The sequence below is a fragment of the Pelophylax lessonae genome, assembly GCF_965119305.1.
Source record: "Pelophylax lessonae genome assembly, chromosome: 6".
Classification (NCBI taxonomy): Eukaryota; Metazoa; Chordata; class Amphibia; order Anura; family Ranidae; genus Pelophylax; species Pelophylax lessonae.
In genome coordinates, this window is record NC_138773.1 from 46423716 (window position 1) to 46444150 (window position 20435).

General features: G+C 49.6%; 1 protein-coding gene across 2 annotated transcripts in view; it reads right to left on the reverse strand.

Moving 5' to 3' along the window:
* Window positions 1-5934, reverse strand: part of LOC309558973 (myeloid-associated differentiation marker-like) — a 168337-nt gene extending 162403 nt beyond the window's left edge. Inside the window, exon 1 of one of the 2 annotated variants that reach the window (XM_082262079.1) lies at window positions 5884-5934. The gene's annotated coding sequence lies outside the window, so the exon portion shown is untranslated. Of the gene's footprint in view, window positions 1-5878 lie in introns of both variants that reach the window. The other variant, XM_082262080.1, reaches the window with a different exon arrangement.
* Between the last annotated feature and the right edge of the window lie 14501 nt (window positions 5935-20435).

A 20435-nucleotide genomic window follows, 5' to 3' on the forward strand; every position in this document is an offset into this window, starting at 1 on the left:
CAAATCAGGAAAAATTGATGCGTTTAGGGCCAGCTGACGGGGGCGGCTAAAATTATTATTTTTTTTTTTCCTATTTATTTTATTTTTTAACTTTATTACAGGTTTTTTAAAAAAAAATAAAAAATCTGATCACTTTTATTGCTGTCACAAGCAATGTAAACATCCCTTGTGACACCAATATGCAGTGACAGGTACTCTTTATGGAGGGAATCGAGGGTCTAAAAGACCCCAAACCCCTCCACTACACTTCCATGTATGCAAAACGCCGAAAACGGCGTTTTTGCATACAGCCGTTTTTTAAATTTGCCGCCTTTTGCAGCAGAGTAACCCGGAAGTGACGTCATGGACGCCGCCTCCGGGTTACATCATCGGAGACCCGATCGAAGCAGGGCCGGACTGGTCTATTGGGATACCGCCGACCCGGGGGCCGCTTTAAGATGTGGCCGCTTTTAGATGTGGCCGCTTTAAGATGTGGCTGCCCGGGCCGCTGCCGGCCCGTTGCACTGCACGGATTGTTTACTAATTCCAAGGGGGCCGGGGGGAACAGCATTGTATTAGGGGTAGGGGGAATCAGCATTGTATTAGGGGGGTCAGCATTGTATTAGGAGGAGGGGGCTGGGGGGGACAGCATTGTATTAGGGGAAGGGGGGGTCAGCATTGTATTAGGGGGAGGGGGCGGGGGGGGGGAACAGCATTGTATTAGGGGGAGGGGGCTGGGGAGGAACAGCATTGTATTAGGGGGAAGGGGCTGGGGAGGAACAGCATTGTATTAGGGGGAAGGGGCTGGGGAGGAACAGCATTGTATTAGGGGTAGGGGGCTGGGGAACAGCATTGTATTAGGGGGAGGGGGCTGGGGAACAGCATTGTATTAGGAGAGGAGGGGGCAGGGGGAGGACAACATTGTATTAGGGGGAGGGGGGATCAGCATTGTATTAGGGGGAGAACATCTTTGTGTTAGGGGAGCGGGCTGGGGGTGGGAACAGCATTGTATAAGGTAGGGGAGGCGGCCGGGGAGAACAGCATGGTATTAGGGGAAGGGGGCTGGGGGGGCATCATTGTATTAGGGGGAGGGGGGAATCAGCATTGTATTAGGGCCCCTAATACAATGCTGATCCGCCCCCCCCTCCCCCTAATACAATGTTGATCCCCCACAAATTTAGGGAGAGGAGGAAACAGCATTGTATTAGGGGGAGATCAGCATTGTATTAAGGGAAGTGGGGGATCAGCACTGTACTAAGGGGAGGGGGGATCAGCATTGTATTAGGGGGAGAATCAGCATTGTACTAGGGGGAGGGAGCTGGGAGGGGGGTCAGCATTGTATTAGGAGGAGGGGGCCGGGGAGGGGGGAATCAGCATTGTATTAGGGGGAGGAGTGCTTTTATATCTGTCTTAGCTATAACTAATGCACTCATTAAATGTGCTTTAAAATGCATGGTTTTACCTTTTATGAACAAGAAAATGATGTTGTGCTGGTATGACGAGTTGACGACGCAATGCTATGGGGCTGGTATGTCATTTTTTCCAGGGCTGGTTTTCATACCCAGTCCGGCCCTGGATCGAAGCCGTTTCCGGCTTTGATCAGGACTCCATCCAGCCGGCGGACGTGTCGGCTAGGTGCTCGGGGGTCCCGGTTAGACGGGAGCCCCGAGCAAAGTCACGGAAGGCGGCGGGAGGGGAGGGGAGGGGGGGGGGTGTCCCCTCCCGCTCACCCGGGTAACGATCGAGTGGCTCCCGAGCCGCATCGGTCGTCACTGACGGAAAGCCGACCGTCCGCTGTAAACCACGGTACCGGGATGGTGCCTCTAGCTAGAGGCATCATCCCGGTATACTACCGCAAAGTTTGCCGACGTAGTCCTACGTCACTTTACGGTAAGTGGTTAACCGTTCTAAGCCTGGTCTGAAATTACTCAAGGGAATGCGTGTTGGTTCTGGCACATCTAAAGAACCTGGGTCTGTAATTGCACTATGGGGTCTGCATCTCCCCAAGGTAATACTTAAAATCTGTCCTGTTAGTGGGTCCTGAGGACTGGAGTTAAAGCGGAGTTCCGGCCACAAAAAAAATGTTCAATGAAAATCCCCCCGGGACAGTCAGGGCTAGTACATTCCACAATGGCTAGCCTCTGATCTGTCCCAGTTCGCACTTACCTTTTAGAAGAAATATTTACCTTGAAAATTTCTTCTCCGGCGTTGCCATCTCGGATGTGGGCAGCTGAAGCCAGCGCGATCCTCTTCGGCGTCCTCTTCCGCGTCCTCTTCTCCCAGAATGCCCTGCACCGGCCCATCTCATCACTTCCGGTGCGCGCGCGTCATCCCTCCACAGCTTCTGGGCATGCCCAGAAACTGTTTAGCAGGGAATGAGGCGCCGCACCGGAAGTGACGAGCAGGCCGATGCATGCGCATTGATTCCTGGGAGCGATGACGTTCAGCTCCCAGGAATCTATGCAAAGAGGAAGTGACGGCGCGGGCCGCGGCCGCAGAGGGAGGAAGTGGAAGAAAGGGGAGTATATTTTTCTGCAATAACAAGGCAAGTAAAAAAAAATAAAAAAATCGTAATTATCCATTTCTTTTTCAGGTGATTAGAAGCAAGCAGATAGCCCAAAATCAACTATGTCGATTTTGTGGCCGGAACTCCGCTTTAAGAACCACTGCTCTAGACCAAGAAAAAAGATGGGGACAACTCTAGAGCATGGAGAGCATAAGTATAACTTGGCAATCCTTTTTATTTTCTTAGAAGTAGGAAAAAAATGGGGTTATACTTTAAGTATAAGCAGCTGTTGGGTCGGTAATAAAGTGAACCTGTTGCTTTTCCCTGCATTAGTGTACCCATCAGAGACACAGCAGGAAGTGGAAATCCACCCTAAAGTAGACTCAGTTTTCCCATTGGACAATTTCCCTTCCACTCCTATTCTGCTTAGATCTTTCCAATAGGAAAACAGACAGCAATGAAAAAACATGGCGAAGGTTCTTACCCTTCCTCACACCATGCAAAACTAGAACAAACGTTTTGGCTGGAGTTCTACTTGATGCCAAGGTCAGCGGTGTATTTAGGTTTTGTGCTGCCCTAGGCCTGACTAAACTTGTGTAGCCCCTAATTTAAATATGACCCACCTCTTCCTGTAAAGGCCACTCCCCTTCCTGTTTTTGACCCGCCCTGTTATCTAAACCACAGACCACAACCAGTCTATCAGTGCCCATCAGTCCAGCCTCATCAGTGCCGCCTTATCAGTGCCCATCAGTGCAGCCTCATTACTGCCCATCAGTGCAGCCTCATCAGTGCGGCCTCATCAGTACAGCCCGATCAGTGGCCACCAGTGCAGCTTATCAGTGCCACCTCATCAGTGGCCATCAGTGAAGCCTATTAGTGCCCATCATTCAGTACCAGCAGGTAGCAATGTGACTGCTTTATGGGGGTGCCAGACTGATTTGCCCCATAGGACTGGCACTATACTAAAAGTGTAGTGCAAGCCGGTGGGGACCCTTTTCGTGCGGGAGCCAGGAGGAGGCTGTTTTTTTTTTCCATGTGGGGTGCAGCTTTTTTGCTGCTCCCCTGCAAAGTGCTGCCCTAGGCCTGGGCCTTGTTGGCCTAGGCCAAGATACAGCACTGGCCAAGGTACCGATATGACAGCTATGTTTTTGGTTTTCAGAAGAAAAACCCTGAGGGATTAAGAGTGGAGATAATTTCCAGCAAACAGCTGACTTTCTGTTTGACATTCGCATTAGCAGTGGTATAACAATATGCTATGGGACCTGGGAAAGGAGGGTGCCACCCATGCCAATCACAGATTACTCTCTGTGCAGTAAAAAAGTATTTAGTTCTCTGTTGTAGCGGTGTAGATTTATTGCCCTCTTAACTTCTGTTTTAGATTAAAATCCTGTATGCAGGGTCGGGACAAAGGGTGGGCAGGAGGGACAGCCGCCCAGGGTGCAGTGGTAGGGGAGGGCACCCACTCACCACATGAAAGTGCCAAATCAGTGGCTAGCAACCAGGGACTGCAGTTTTACATCTGCTCTGATGGCTACTGGTGTCATGCCATACTCCAGCATACCCCCATCAGCATCCACCATCAGCTGACACAGAAACACACCATACATGTGAAACCACCTTCTAGCCACAAGAAAGGAAACGAATGCCCATGCAGGAGCAGTGCATACTCTATGCCAACCATTAACAGTTGGAGCACAGGGGAAAAAAAATGGGCACTAGGTGGTAACCCATTCTATGGCATGCATTAGGAAGGGGGTGCAGGTCTGCATCCTTCACCTGGGTGCTGGACGAACCTGACCCGGTACTGCCTGTATATCTAATGCAGTCACAAAAATTAAAACCTTCAGGCTGGATTCACACCCAGGGGTGAGCAGGAGGGGCAGGATCCCTGGGCACTGTGGTATCATGTGAGGTGTGGGGATGGGGAAAGAGGATTTGAGCTAGGAGGGGGATTTGTGCTAGAAGTGGTGATATGGTAGAGGAGGGAAGGCGATTTGTGCGAAGAGGTGAATTGTTCTAGTAGTGATGATGTGGGGGGGGGGGGGGGGGGGTTGTGCTAGGAAGGAGATCTGGCATGGGGGGGGGGGGGGGGAATTTGAGGGATGGAGGAGGATTTGTGTTGGGGGGGGGTGGTTTTGTTTGGGGAAGAGGTATTTGTGCTAAAAAGAGAGGAGGGGGGATTTCTGTAGGGGGGGGGGGGCAGATTTGTACTGGGAGGAGGAGGAATTTATGCTTAAGGCCCCTTTCACACAGGCGGACCGTTCAGATCCGCCTGTTCGTTTTTTTTTGGCGGATCTGAACGGTCCCCCCATGCATCTCTATGGGGCATCAGATGTCTGCCTTTACACGCACATGAACTTTAATGACATCCCAGTCTTAGTCCATAGGGTTCAATATTGGGTTGGCCCACCCTTTGCATCCATAACAGCTTCAACTCTTCTGGTAAGGCTGTCCCCAAAGTTTAGGAGTGTGTCTATGGGAATGTTTGACCATTCTTCCAGAAGCGCATTAGTGAGGTCAGGCACTGATGTTGGACAAGAAGGCCTGGCTTGCAGTCTCCGCTCTAATTCATCCAAAAGGTGTATTATCAGGTTGAGGTCAGGACTCTGTGCAGGCCAGTCAAGGTCCTCCACCCGAAACTCACTCATCTATGTCTTTATGGACCTTGCTTTGTGCACTGATGTGCAGTCATGTTGGAATAGGAAGGGGCCGTCCCCAAACTGTTCCCACAAAGTTTGGAGCATGAAAATGTCTTGGTATGCTGACGCCTTAAGAGTTCCCTTCACTGGAACTAAGGGGCCAAACCCAACCCCTGAAAAACAACCCCATACCATAATCCCCCCTCCACCAAATGATTTGGACCAGTGCACAAAGCAAGGTCCATAAATACATTGAATAGCAAGTTTAGGGTGAAGGAACTTGACTGGCCGGCACAGAGTCCTGACCTCAACCCGATAGAACACCTTTGGGATGAATTAGAGTGGAGACTGCAAGCCAGACCTTCTCGTCCAACATCACTGCTTAACCTCACAAATGCTCTTCTGAAAGAATGCTCAAACATACCATAAACACACTCCTAAACCTTGTGGACAGCCTTCCCAGAAGAGTTGAAGCTGTTATAACTGCAAAGGGTGGGCCAACTCAATATTGAACCCAATGGACTAAGACTGGGATGCCATTAAAGTTCATGTGCGTGTAAAGGCAGGCGTCCCAATACTTTTGGTTAATAGTGTATATTTATGTTATACTCAATGACAGGTCACGGTTGACTCTGCCAGCTGCTACAGTATCTATAGGGCCCCTTGATTCATAGTTACCCCCCTGCCCATAAGAGTTATTTAATTGCCTCTAAAAATGTTGGCCAAGGAGACAACCCAACCACAAAAAGCGTACCATACCTGTGTGCCCTACAAAGCCCGGTCACATGCCTTCACCTGTCCCTGCACACTATGCGTTGGTGTCAGATGGTGTCAGCGATTCTGTGCCAGCTCCTGGTTTACGGAATGTAAAGTTTTTCCTCATCTGTGCTAGGTGGGTGATCCCGGCATTGGCAGAAGGAGACGGTCATCTGCAGCAGGAAAGGACAGGAGTGTCCCCGGTCGGGATACAACTCTCCTGCTGCGTGCCAGGGTGTGTACGAAGTCAGCCGGCGTCCGCCCTGTACAGGTGTGTTCACCTGTCTGCCAGCTCTGATCTCACACCCAGGGAAACAGGATACACCTCCACCTGCTAGAGTGCTAAATCTCCAACCCCGTCCACCCCCAGGGGGAGAGGACTTGTTACAGAACTCGGCAATGTGTGTGACAACCATTGAGGTTACATATCTTTTTTTTTTTTTTCCTCTTTAAAAATAAAAAAGATTTTCTGCAATGCAAGAGAGCAATGTCCCATTACGTAAAATAAGACCGAAAAAACAATAGAGCATACATTTAATAAAACATGAAAGTGATAATAAACACACACTGTTTATGTTACATTATCCCTTTTCTGTATGTGGATGATGGCACTGTAATTATTTAAAATAAATAAATGATTTAAAAAAAAAAATAAACATCGAAGTAAATTTTTCCTAAATGATATACAGCTTTCACATGACCCAGTTCTTTCCCAGCCTGTCTGCAGGCAAACACAAGCAGGAGAAGCTTCTAGTCCTCCGCTGCTCGTCACATGTTCAAAAATAAATTAAAAAAAAAAAAACAGCCTTTGGAATACAGAGCAAAAATAAATATTTAATATCAATAAACTGTTTTTATAACCAACAATCGTACAAAAAAAAAAAGGAAAAATAACGATCACAATATACAATATCAAAATCTATACTCTTTTTTTTTTCTATCATAGAGTATAGAGCAGTGGTTCTTAACCTGGGTTCGATCAAACCCCAGGGGTTCGGTGGGTCAGTCTCGAGGGTTCGGCACACCCTCCGCTAGTACCACTTCGCTGTCAGGGACTATTTCTCCAGTTTCGGGCATGTCATGTCACTCACTCTGTCATGATAGGCTGGCCGCCGCCGCCCGCTGAGTCTGCTCGCACTTGCAGCTCTCTCTGCCCCATGCTCACTCTCACTGCTGGCTGTGCAGCTCGGCTCCCGGCCGAATCCGATCCAGCCGGAGCCGGGGTCGCCCACCGTGGAGTGGTGGGGGAGAGAAAGGCCAGGCGTGCAGTGCGGAGAGGGACTGTCTGGGGGAGGGACTAACCCGTGCAGCGGCCGCCCAGCGCAGCGCGGGAGAGAACCACCAGGCCAGGCAGCCGCAGCAGCATGAGAAGCCGGCAGGTGAGAGGCCAGAGAGCCAGTGCTGACAGTGGTGCTGCAGCCTGCAGGAGGAAAATCTAGCCTGTGATCGGGAGTCGGGACACAGGTGAAAAAAAAAGGTAGGACTGGAGTAGTACTGGCTGTACTAGTCTAGTGACTGATTGTGTGAGAACACTGAGAAGACTATGTAAAGGGGATCTATTTTATGGGGAACCTGGCCTGCTGTAAGGGGGGAGATCTAAATGGGGGACGGGACCTCACCTCACCCTGGCCTGCTGTAAGGGGGGGATCTATATGGGGGACCTGGGATCTATATGGGGGACCTCATCCTGGCCTGCTGTAAGGGGGGATCTATATGGGGGACCAGGTCCCCCATATAGATCCCCCCTTACAGCATGCCAGGGTGAGGTGACGTCCCATCCCCCATATAGATCTTCCCCTTACAGCAGGCCAGGGTGAGGTGAGGTCCTCCATATAGATCCCCCCTACAGCAGGCCAGGGTGAGGTTAGGTCACTCTGGGGTTCCCCATATAGATCCCCCTTACAGCAGGCCAGGGTGAGGTTAGGTCACTCTGGGGTTCCCCATATAGATCCCCCTTACAGCAGGCCAGGGTGAGGTTAGGTCACTCTGGGGTTCCCCATATAGATCCCCCTTACAGCAGGCCAGGGTCCGGATCTCACCTCACCCTGTCCTGCTGTAAGGGGGGAGATCTATATGGGGGACGGGACCTCACCTCACCCTGGCCTGCTGTAAGGGGGGATCTATATGGGGGACCTGGGATCTATATGGGGGACCTCATCCTGGCCTGCTGTAAGGGGGGATCTATATGGGGGACCAGGTCCCCCATATAGATCCCCCCTTACAGCAGGCCAGGGTGAGGTGAGGTCCCGTCCCCCATATAGATCTCCCCCCTTACAGCAGGCCAGGGTGAGGTAAGGTCACTCTGGGGTCCCCCATATAGATCCCCCCCTACAGCAGGCCAGGGTCCGGATCTCACCTCACCCTGTCCTGCTGTAAGGGGGGAGATCTATATGGGGGACGGGACCTCACCTCACCCTGGCCTGCTGTAAGGGGGGGATCTATATGGGGGACCTGGGATCTATATGGGGGACCTCATCCTGGCCTGCTGTAAGGGGGGATCTATATGGGGGACCAGGTCCCCCATATAGATCCCCCCTTACAGCATGCCAGGGTGAGGTGACGTCCCATCCCCCATATAGATCTTCCCCTTACAGCAGGCCAGGGTGAGGAGAGGTCCCATCCCCCCTATAGATCTCCCCCTTACAGCAGGCCAGGGTGAGGTGAGGTCCCGTCCCACATATAGATCCCCCTTACAGCAGGCCAGGAGGTGACATGAGACATGATAATGACATGAAAGTGACACTTGCCAAGATAAAGCCGCGCATTTCTGAACTGGTCTCTGAAAGACAACAGCAGAAGTCACACTAATTTGCAGTAAATATTCATTATTATGTTTTTGTGTGAAAATCATGTTTTAATGGCTTTGTTCTTTGTTATTAATGGTTTTGTTCATTTTGTGCACCTATGTATAAATATATACCTAAAATAATATATACCTATGTTTTGAATTTGAAAAAAAATCATATTTTATTTTTCCAATTAAGAAGGGTTCGGTGAAGGCGCATATGAAACTGGTGGGGTTCAGTACCTCTAACAAGGTTAAGAACCACTGGTATAGAGTATAGATTTTGATATTGTGATCGTTATTTTTCCTTTTTTTTTTTTTGTATGATTGTTGGTTATAAAATTAATAAAAAGAGATTTAAAAAAAATATATAAAAAATCAATAAACTGTTTTTTAACCTTTTGCCTACCGGGCCCCTTCCTGCCCAGGCCAAATTTCAGCTTTCAGTTGCATTTTGAATGACAATTGCATTGTCATGCAACACTGTGCCCAAATAAAATTATAGAGATAAAAAATAGAGCTTTCTTTTGGTGGAATTTAATCACCGCTGGGTTTTTCATTTTTTGCTAAACAAACGAACAAAGACTGAAAGTTTCTGTTATAACATTTTACAAACAGGTTATTTTTCCCCTTCACTGATGTGCACTGATGGGCAATGATAGGCTGCAGTAATGGGGACTAATGAGGCGGTACTGATGTGGCAGCGATTGGCTACACTGATGGTCACTAATGAGGTGGCACTGATGGGCACTGATAGGCTGCACTGATGGGCACTAATGAGGTGGCACTGATAGGTTGCACTGATGGGCACTGATGAGGCAGCACTATTGGGCACTGATAGGCTGCACTGATGGGCACTGATGATGCTGCACTGATGGGCACTGATGAGGCAGCAATGAAAGGCTGCACTGATGGGCAACGATGAGGCGGCACTGATGAGGCAGCACTGATAGGCTGCACTGATGTGCACAAATGAGGTGGCACTGATGGGCACTGATATGTTGCACTGATGAGGCAGCACTGATGAGGCAGCACTGTTGGGCACTGATAGGCTGCACTGATGGGCACTGATGATGCTGCACTGATGGGCACTGATGAGGCAGCAATGAAAGGCTGCACTGATGGGCAACGATGAGGCGGCACTGATGAGGCAGCACTGATAGGCTGCACTGATGTGCACAAATGAGGTGGCACTGATGGGCACTGATATGTTGCACTGATGAGGCAGCACTGATGAGGCAGCACTGTTGGGCACTGATAGGCTGCACTGATGGGCACTGAGGAGGCTGCACTGATGGGCACCGATAAGGAGCCACTGATGAGATTGCAAAAATATGTGGCACTGATCGGCACTGATAGACAGCACTGAAGGACACTAAAAGGAGGCACTGATGGACACATTGATCACAATGTGCGCCACCACAGAATTGGCTCACTACGCTATAGCCATCATTTTGCTACAGCACAGTCGGCAAGTGGTTACATTGGCATACAAATATATATTTGAAATCAAATATTTTGTATTTTTTGGCAATAACATGGTGTGGACAGTGTCTATGAATGGAAGGGAGGTGAAGCCTCCATTAATCTACATGTAATTTCCCCCCATTGTGTTTAGCTGGTTAGTGGTTCTGAAGGAGGAGGGAGGAAGTGGGTTGTCATTTTCCACTGTGTATACGCCCACACGTGTGACTCTATAGTCACATGGGCTGCTAGATGTGATAGGGAGGAAATGCTCAGAATGGACTCATACTGGCAAATGAAATAGCAGCACAAGCACACATTTTCACGTATGTACCAATGATAAAGGGTCTCTGCTGGCAGCAAATAGAAAAAATTTCAGGTGTTTTTTTCCACCCCTGAAATGCCCCACAACCACCTTACTGGACTGCGATGACGTTATGTGTCAGAATGACGTACAGGTAATAATTAAACTCACTTAGTGCCTTATCTACATTAATCACTTCCTGACCACCAGCAGTACATATACTGCGGCAGGTCGGGTCTGTTCCGCGAAACGACATACCTGTATGTAGCTTCGCGAGAACGCTAGCAGGGGCGCACGTGTGCACCCATTCACCACAGGGGAAGCCAATTCGTGGACACCCGCGATCGCTCCTCGTGGAGACAGAAAAGCAGTCTGCCGCTGTTCTGTCAGTTATGAATCCTGTGTTCCTCCTATTTAGGAACACAGGTCTCTGTTCTCATGCAGAAAGCCCATCCCTCACACAGTTAGAAAGCACCCCCTAGGCTCAAATTTAACCCTTTGATCGCCCCTGGTGTTAAACCCCTTCTATGCCAGTGTCATTTTTACAGTAACAGTACATATTTTTAGCACTGATTACTGTAATAATGTCACTGGTCCCCCCAAAAGTGTCAAAAATGTCATTCAGGGGTCCGATCTGTCCGCCGCAATGTCGCAGTCATGCTAAAAATCGCAGATCGCCGCCATTACTAGTAAAAAATGATTAAAATAATATAAAATGAATAAAAATGTCATAAATCTCTCCCCTAGTTTGTAGACATGATAACTTTTGCACAAACCAATCAATATTCACTTATTGGGATTTTTTATTTTTTTTTTAAATATAACAATATGTAGAAGAATACAAATTGGCCTAAAATTATGAAAAATGTTGATTTTTAATTTTTTTTATTGGGAATGTTATATAGCAGAAAGAAAAAAAATAGCTTTTTTTTCCAGAATTGTCACTCATTTTTTGTTTTATAGCGCAAACAATAAAAATCCCACAGGTGATCACATACCACCAAAATAAAGCTCTATTTGTGGGGAAAAAGGAACACCAATTGTATTTAGGTACAGCGTTGCACGACTGCGCAATTGTCAGTTAAAGTAACGCACTGCCGTATCGCAAAAAATGACATGGTCATTAAGGGGATAAATCCTTCCTGTCCAGAAGGGGTTAAATTAGCCTCAGAACCTGTGTAGTTGATAAGTGCTTGGGTTTATAGAGATGAGGTGATAACCTTACCAGGCATCCTTTTAACAAGATCTTTATGCCCAGGGGGTGATAAGGAGCAGCTGATCATGTGACCACTGGGATTGGCTGTCACAGTGGCACTGGCGGTTCTACATTAAATTGCTCCCCGGGCAAGACTCCCTCCTGGCGCCCCCCCCAAAAAAAATAACATGACAACATAACAATAAATGCAGAGTGCCACAGCATTGTTGCCCCCAATAAATGCAGAATGCCACAGCAATGCCCCCAATAAATGCAGAGTGCCACAGCAATGCCCCCAATAAATGCAGAGTGCCACAGCAATGCCCCAATAAATGCAGAGTGCCACAGCAATGTCCCCAATAAATGCAGAGTGCCACAGCATTGCCCCCAATAAATGCAGAGTGCCACAGCAATGTCCCCAATAAATGCAGAGTGCCACAGCAATGTCCCCAATAAATGCAGAGTGCCACAGCAATGTCCCCAATAAATGCAGAGTGCCACAGCATTGCCCCCAATAAATGCAGAGTGCCACAGCATTGTTGCCCCCAATAAATGCAGAGTGCCACAGCATTGTTGCCCCCAATAAATGCAGAGTGCCACAGCATTGTTGCCCCCAATAAATGCAGAGTGCCACAGCATTGTTGCCCCCAATAAATGCAGAGTGCCACAGCATTGTTGCCCCCAATAAATGCAGAGTGCCACAGCATTGTTGCCCCCAATAAACGCATTGCCCCTTTTCAATTCAGAGCGCCACAGCAATGCCCCCTTTAATGCAGAGCGCCACAGCAATGCCCCCTTTCAATGCAGAGCGCCACAACAATGCCCCCTTTCAATGCAGAGCGCCACAGAAATGCCCCCTTTCAATGTAGAGATGCCACAGCATTGCCCCCTTTAATGCAGAGTGCCACAGCAATGCCCCCTTTCAATGCAGAGCGCCACAGCAATGCCCCCTTTCAATGCAGAGCGCCACAGAAATGCCCCCTTCCAATGTAGAGCTGCCACAGCATTGCCCCCTTTAATGCAGAGCGCCACAGCAATGCCCCCTTTCAATGCAGAGCGCCACAGCAATGCCCCCTTTAATGCCCCCAATAAATGCAGAGTGCCACAGCATTGTTGCCCCCAATAAATGCATTGCCCCTTTTCAATTCAGAGCACCACAGCAATGCCCCCTTTAATGCAGAGCGCCACAGCAATGCCCCCTTTAATGCAGAGCGCCACAGCAATGCCCCCTTTAATGCAGAGTGCCACAGCAATGCCCCCCTTCAATGTAGAGATGCCACAGCAGCATTGCCCCCTTTCAATGCAGAGCGCCGCCCACAGCGGAGAGCAACTTATCTGCAACTGCAAGTATGTGTAGTGATAGTGACGACTACTACAGACTCAGTACAGTCAGTGTGTACTCGCCTTCTGCGCCGCCGCTGCTGTGCCTGTAGTGTGTACAGTACGTACTCCGAGTCCTCAGCTCCTCCTCCGACCTCGCCTTGCCGCCGCTGCTGTGCTGTGTGTGTCACTCTGTGTAGTGTACTCTCGGCTGAGTCGGCTCCTCCGCTCCTCCTCCCCCCCCCCCCGCGCCGCTAGTTCTGAGCACGGCTGCTGCTGCATTACGCTGCTGCACAATCCCCGCTCCACTGGAGCGGCTCCAGGCAAACTCCAGCCGCCGGCCCGGCTCCTTCAGCAGCAGGGGCGGCAGCGGCGCCGGCGCCCGCAGCAAAGATCAGATGATTTTCTTTTTCTCCACCACCGCGAGGGCCGCCCCCCACGTGATGCCGCCCCGGGCGGCTGCCCCGTTCACCCGTGCCCAAAACCGCCACTGCACAGTGGTCACACGGTCAGGAGCTGGTCCCGCTGGCTCCTGATTATTAGTAGAGACCAAAAGTTGTCTTTGACAGCTTGGTCACTGTGCTAGGAGCGGACGCACAAACATGTGTACACAGTGTCGGGACAAGGTCATTCAGTGCCCAGGGCAAGTATGCCAAACTGCACCCCCCCCCTTTCTTTAGAGTTAGGGTCGAGGCGCCCCCTATTCCTGCAATAAATCATTGCGCCCAGGGCAACCTTCCCCTCCTGCCCACCCCTTGTCCCAGGCCTGTGTGTACATAGCAGGTACACATGCCGCTGTTGCAATGCTTTGCTTTTTGGCTGCGTCTATTATATCTGCCTGTCAAATGCACCAATTAAACACCATGGGAGCATGCAGCAACTGCAAGCTGTTGTTCTGCTTCAAATGCTGCTTTTTGCATTGACATACCTCCTTAGACCCCTTCTGTCTGGACAGTATGGTGGTCATCTGCTGAATCAGCACCATCCACAGGCAGCCTAACTCTTCAATGGGACACTGTTGTTGATTTATTAAAACTGGAGATTGCCAAATCTGGTGCAGCTGTGCATGGCAGCCAATCAGCTTCTAACTTCAGCTTGTTCAATGAAGCTTTGACAAAAAGACCTGGAAGCTGATTGGTTTCTATGCAGAGCTGCACCAGATTTTGCACTCTCCAGTTTCAGTATATCAACCCCACAGAAGTTGAATCCAGCACAATTTTACTTGCATTTCACCGGATGTTTTTCCAGTCTGTAAAAAGACAATGGCTTTCTCAGACCCTGTCTTTGTGAAGAAGGAGGGGGGGGGGGGGGGGGGGGGAAGATACCAAAAGCACATAGTAAACAGGTTGTACTGGCCCAGAACCGCCATTGGATGTAAGCATACAACAGAAAAAATAATCATTTAAAGTGGTTCTAAAGGCTCAAGGTTTTTTGCCTGCAGGCATCCAGTGCATGAAGGTAAAGAAAAACTCCTCTGCGTGGCAGCTCCCCCCAGCCTCACCTAATACTTACCTAAGCCCCATCTCGATCCAGCGATGTGCATGCATTCTCTCGTGGCACTCTCCCTCCTCATTGGCTCCTCATTGGCTGAGACAGCAGCAGAAGCCAATAGCTCCTGCTGCTGTCATTCACAGTCAGTGAGCCATTGAGGAGAGAGAGGGGGCAGGTCCAAGTCGCAGCTCTGTGTGTGGATGAATACGCAGAGCCGTGGCTCAGGAACGAGTCTGCTTGGGTGCCCCTACTGCAAGCTGCTTGCTCTGGGGGCAATCAGCAGGAGGGGGCAGGAGCGCCAGCAGGGGACCCCAGAAGAGGCATATCAGGGCTGCTCTATGCAAAACCAGGTGAGGATAACATTTTTTTTTGTTTGTTTTTTTTTAACAAAAAGCTTTAAATATCACTTTAATGCAGTTCAAAGTAAGACATAAAAATGCTTAAAAAGCAGGGCAAAACAATGTTTTTTTTTTTTAAAACAAAATCCCCATTGGAAAAAAACGTAATTTAAGCGGAATTTCATCCAAAAGTGGAACTTTCGCTTTAAATACTGCTGACCCCCTGACTTGCCACATTTGGCATGTCATTTTTTTTGAGGGGGGGTACCTAGATTTGACAGGTACCTGCTCATACTTCCGCTTGAGCCGCTTAAGCGGCCCGAGCGGAAGTTCTCCTCTCCCCCTCCCTCCCTGCAATCCTCTCGGACATGTCACAGGTCCCAGAGGAATGCCCGGCCATGCACAACGCGCAGCGCGACTCGCGCATGCACAGTGCGCACCTGGCCGTGAAGCCACAAGCTGTCACAGCCAGGTGCCCACACTAGAGATGCCTGCGCCGCGGAGAGAGGAGAGGGAAAGGATCGAGGCTTCGGGCGGCCGCATCGCTTGACCGTGGGACAGGTGAGCGTGTTTATTAAAAGTCAGCAGCTACACTTTTTGTAGCTGCTGACTTTTAATAAACACAAAAATGAGTGGAACCCCGCTTTAAGGAGGTGACAGGATTACCTCCTGAATGCCTGGCATTCACTGCTATACCACCCTCTGATAAGCTATCCACTGCGGATCACTTTTCAGAGGGCAGTAAGTGAAAAAGCACATTTCTGCCATCCATTGCTAGTTGTGCAACTAATGAGTTTGCTTTAATTTCTGGACTTCTCCATGGAGGCTGCCTCTGAAGAAGGGTGATGGTGTGCCATGCAGGCACAAAGCGGCACCTGCTATGTGTTCCACTGGAAGCGTTTAACCACCAGGAGTCATGACAAAAAACCCCCGTAAGCATTCATCCTTATTTTGCATTGTGACCCCCAGAACTAGCGTACATTTGTTTGAGTTCAGGTTCATGGGAATCAGCTGTCACCATAGTTTTCTTGCAGGAGTCCGGGAAATAGGTGGGGGCTCATCAATGTCTCCAAGATTGAGGAGAAGCCAGCAGTGACCCCCGAAGAAGGGGAAACAATTACTTTTCCTCCTCGTTCCTGACTGTGAACCTGCTGACCGGGGGAAGTGGAATATCCTCCCAGGCTATGGGATGATAAAAGATGAAAAACTGGATAGCAAAGTATGTATTGTATGACAGCACATTACATATTCAGGATTTTACAACAAGATCGATTTCATTTGCAATATATAAGGAAACAAAAATGCTTAAATTCCTTTGTTTCCACTGCAACCTGTGAGGTTTCTGTACAGGTGACAATGATCGGCACTCGTACTCGGCAATCACTGTACCAGGGGCGTAACTACAGGGGTTGCAGGGGTTGCAATCGCAACCGGGCCCCATGCTCAAGGGGGCCCATGTGGCTCCCCTGTACACCTGAATAGGAGGGGCGGCGGGGGCAGAATGTAGAGAAATCAATGTCCTCCTTTTTTCCTTCTGTAGCTGCAGGAGGAAAATGGAGGAGATTGGTTCCTCTGTACACTGCCCCCCGCCACTTCTCCTATCCAGTATACTTGTGTTCTGCTGTCTCTGGGCCCCTGTGTGCTCCCCTGGTCCACCCCTCCCCCTTCTGTGCTGCCCCCCCCCCTTCAGAATGCTCCCTTCCCTCTCCTGCTGGCTGCTGCAGGGGATGTGTCACAACAGAGAACCAGGAAGGGGTCAGTAAATATGTAATTTACCAGCTCCTTCCTTTTCTGAATGGACAGAGTCATAGTCAGTCACATTGTAAAAAAATTAAATAAAATGATAAAAATAATACAATTAAAATACCAAAAAAAAAAATACTGACACCAGTGGGTGAACTTCCAGGATCGCAAAGGTCACACTTGCGACAGGGCCCTGGCATTCCACCACCGTCGGTAGTCCCCAAGATGGCAGGAAGGGGGCCCACTGCAGAACTTGTGAAAGGGTCCCGCTGCGGGACCGTAATAAAGGGCCCCGCAATGAGAGTAAAGGGCCCCAGGGGGCCCTTCATGGTTTCTTGCACCGGGGCCCTGAAGGTTCTAGTTACGCCTCTGCACTGTACTATTGGTCTACCAATAGAATCTTATAGATCAGGATTGTGAAACTCCATTTCATCGCAGGACGCATAAGCATTATGGTTGCCCTTAAAGGGCTGTTTGTATCTGTAAGGCCCCTTTCACACTAGTGCAACTTGTCCCGTGATTTTGGACTGCAAAATTGCATGACAAGTCGTTTTCCATTATTTTCAATGAGCCCCATTCATATCAGTGCGTTTTGAAGTCGCACCGACTTCAAAGTAGTTCCTGCACTACTTTGCCACGATTTGATTGCGTTTTGAGCCATAGCAATTGCTTTCAAAATCGCAGCAAAGTCGTGTCAAAATTGTGCCGCAAAATCGCGGTAAAATCGCGTCGCATAAGTGTGAAAGGGGCCTAAGACTGGATGTCCAGAGCATTCCACCCCCCTTACATCAGATGTCAAAAGCCCCCACCTTTAGAAGTCAAGAGCCCCCCACCCTTCCTTATATCACAGTGCACCCCCTTACCTTGCGTTAGTGCCTGGAAAAAGCTGTGGGCGGAGCTGGGAAGCAGAAAGTGCATAGTCTGGAGGAGGACCGGAGGAGGGCTGAAGCCTGCTGAATGCTGAAACCAGGAGAGGCGGAGACAAGGGGGTGCTGCAGCTGCACAGAAAGGCATAGGATCTGTAGGAGGAATTCTGTCCTCCCCTCAGCTGTTGACAGCTCAAATTGGGGGCAGAGACAAGTCTCTCCATAGCTGCACTGAGAAGGGCAGGAACTGGCGGAGGAGTTCTGTGCTCCTCTTTGCTGCTGACTGCTGAGCAGTGGCGTAGCGTGGGGGGTGCAGGGGGGGCCGGCCGCACCGGGCGCAGCATCTGGGGGGGGGCGCATCCGAAGTGTCACTCTGTCTGTCTGACTCTGACATACACAGTTCACACACTGTCTGCGGCTGCCTCCATCTTTAGGCTGGGAGATGTCCAGCGCAGCCGCCCTATGGTTGAAAATGGCGGGGCGGGGCTGGACTGTGCCTCACCTGTCCATTGGTGTAGGGTGGGGCTGGTGTTGCAAGCCAATCCCTGCCTATGCCGCCTCTCCTCACTGCTCAGTCAGTTTAGCAGCGAGTGACTCAGCAGCCTGGCGCCGTCACAGAGTGTTTTTTTTTTTAATCACTTGATTAGAGCCAGAGGCTCTAATAGGCTTCAAAAAAAGGGTGGACCCGGGGGGCAAAGCAGTGCGCCCTGAGCCCACCCATTGTGTGACAATCACTCTGCATTGAATGGGGACACGCTGGTCTCTCTGCATTGAATGGGGGCACGCGGGTCTCTCTGCATTGAATGGGGGCACGCGGGTCTCTCTGCATTGAAAGGGGGCACGCTGGTCATTCAGCATTGAAAGGGGGCACGCTGGTCACTCTGCATTGAAAGGGGGCACGCTGGTCATTCAAACTTGTATTTAGATGCATTTTACTTTAATTACATCAGTATTTTCATAACAAACAATACATGTGCTTAGGGGGTAAGGGTTTATTTAACTAATCTAGTGGAAGAGACTCGAGTGCTAAAATCTCGCGGGTTAGGGGGCGCAAATTACTTGCCTTGCCCCGGGTGCTGACAACCCACGCTACGCCACTGCTGCTGAGACAAGGTGGGGAGGAAATGATGGGGGTGCTGCAGCTGCAGGAGAGGTGCGCAAGACACATTAAATGGTGTGGTGGGACGGATTTGGCCCGTGTGCCTTGTGTTTGGCATACAGTGGGGAAAATAGTTATTTGATCCCCTGCGGATTTTGAAAGTTTGTCCACTTACAAAGAAATGAAGGATCTATAATTTTTATCATGAGTGTATTTTAAATGATAGACAGAATATCAACAAAACATGATACTAATGTTATAAATTAAGTTTCAGTTAAGTGAGTAAAATAAGTATTTGATCCCCAAGTAAAAGATGCCTTAGTACTTGGTGGAGAAACCCTTGTTGGCAAGCACAGAGGTAATATGTTTCTTGTAGTTGGTGACCAGGTTTGCACACATCTCAGGAGGGATTTTGGTCCACCTTTCTTTACAGATCTTCTCTAAATCCTTAAGGTTTCTTGGCTGTCACTTGGCAACTCAAAGTGCCAGCTCCCTCCATAAATGTTCTAGAGCAGGGGTCTTCAAACTCTGCCCCCCTCCCCCAGTTGTTCAGGAACTACAATTCCCATCATGCCTAGTCATGTTTGTGAATGTCAGAGTTTTATAATGCCTCATGGGATGTGTAGTTCTGTAACAGCTGGAGGGCCGTAGTTTGAGGATCCCTGTTCTATAGGATGGCTAGGCCACTCCAAGACCTTAAAGCGGAGTTCCACCCATTTCTAATAAATTGGATTACATAGATGTATGTAATCCCCTTTAAAACGACTTTTACCAATGGAAATTTTTTTTTGTTGTTGTTGCTAGTAAATACCTGATTTTCTACTTTATTTATCCTCTTCTCACTTCCGGGTCTGGTCGGCGATTACGTCATTCGGCGATTCGCAGTGTGTGCTGGGATGGCATGAAATCTCGCATTATTACACAGGAGATGAGCTGCACTGTGTGCTCTGCCCCGCCTCCGCCCCACCTCCTCTCAGTGAGCTGTATGGATGTAGTGTATTGAGGTTGTGCTCCGCCCCACCTCGTGGCGTCCCGCAGGTCACCCAGTACCGCCAACAGACGTAACGTCAACACGCCCCCTGTACGAAGCCGGCTGTATTGAATACTGTATGCTGTTTGGGAGACCTGCGGGACGCCGCGCTTTTCACCCAGGATCAGCTTATATATGCCTGTTTTTCATCTGTAACTTGTGAGTAGCCTTTTTTGTCTTAATAAATATTGCCTAATTTTTACAGGATCACGCTATGGGCCTCTGTTTCTTTTCCTGCATATCCACCTATGTTTGTTGGAGTAATTGAGGAGCATCAAGCCTGTCACCCATTAGCTATATTGATATACCAACTCGCCTGGAGAGGCTGCCCCTTCCTAAAGCAACCACGAAGTTCTGAAGTGCCTGAGTCTGACATCTTTTGACCACACTGGTTTAATTACTAGCTGGGAGAGGCTGTCTCATTTAATTGAGCAGCCACGGAGTTCTGGTAAGCTGCTTGCTATACCCGCACACAGAGGTGTCCCCTTCTCACACTTTCCCTTGGTGTCACTGGAAAGAGGCTTCTCCCTTTTTTGAATATCCTGCATGTGGATCTACAACATTTGCACTTGTTCTTGTGGGACTGTATTCATTAACCACTTTACCGCTGAGTACCGGAGTACTACTGCGGCAAAGTGGCTCTTGTAGGTCTGACCACGTAGACCTACGTCGCCAGACTCCTCCCCTGTAGGCGGCGCTCGCGCGCCGCCGGAGGCGCGCTCCCGCTGTTTTCATTCGCAGCGGGAGTCGGGCCAGGGGAGAAGCGGCGGCGATCGCCGCTGCTCTGCCCCGATCGTCGGGGAATCCAGTTTGGAGATCCGCCCGCCTGTGTAAACAAAGCGGGCGGATCTCCTCAGTGACAGGGAGTGACAGATCGGAGTGTTCAGCATAGCTGAACATGCGATCTGTCCTTGTGTCAC